Genomic DNA, 523 nt, shown 5'->3' with positions numbered 1-523 from the left:
GCAAGATTATTAACAAAAATATGTACTTCAAAAATAATTTCTTTCTTAACCAACTTCCTTCATCCCCCATTGTTTATATAGGCCTAACCTAGTCAGACATTTTAAAGACAGATAAGCCTATTACTAATTCTATTTGAGCAGAGGGGATATGGTCAATGGCTGGCTGAAATCAATTTTGAAAACCTTGTGCTTCTGCAAAGAATCCTGATGGAACTGGAGACTAGGGTATCTCCCTACTCTTGCTCAGGTTCTATCACTTGTTTGAAGGAGATGGGGCTTTTCTTTTCATTTGACAAGGCTCAGAATGTAGATTCCAGTTTTATATTGTGATTTCATATTCACATTAAAGCTCTTTCAGATTGTGCATTTTGTAGCTATTAAAAGATTATTTCCAAGTTGCATGAAAAAAGTGAGCAGACAAAAATATAATGAATAGAGAAAGGGAACAATATAACCTTTGTCTTAAGATCCTGTTCAATATTTACACCTGTTCAATATCTATGAGGGAGATTTAATCTCCCTC

The sequence above is a fragment of the Penaeus monodon genome, chromosome 29 (assembly GCF_015228065.2).
Source record: "Penaeus monodon isolate SGIC_2016 chromosome 29, NSTDA_Pmon_1, whole genome shotgun sequence".
In the NCBI taxonomy this organism is placed as follows: domain Eukaryota; kingdom Metazoa; phylum Arthropoda; class Malacostraca; order Decapoda; family Penaeidae; genus Penaeus; species Penaeus monodon.
The sequence above is the reverse complement of the archived record's forward strand: the minus strand, read 5'-3'. Positions refer to the sequence as shown.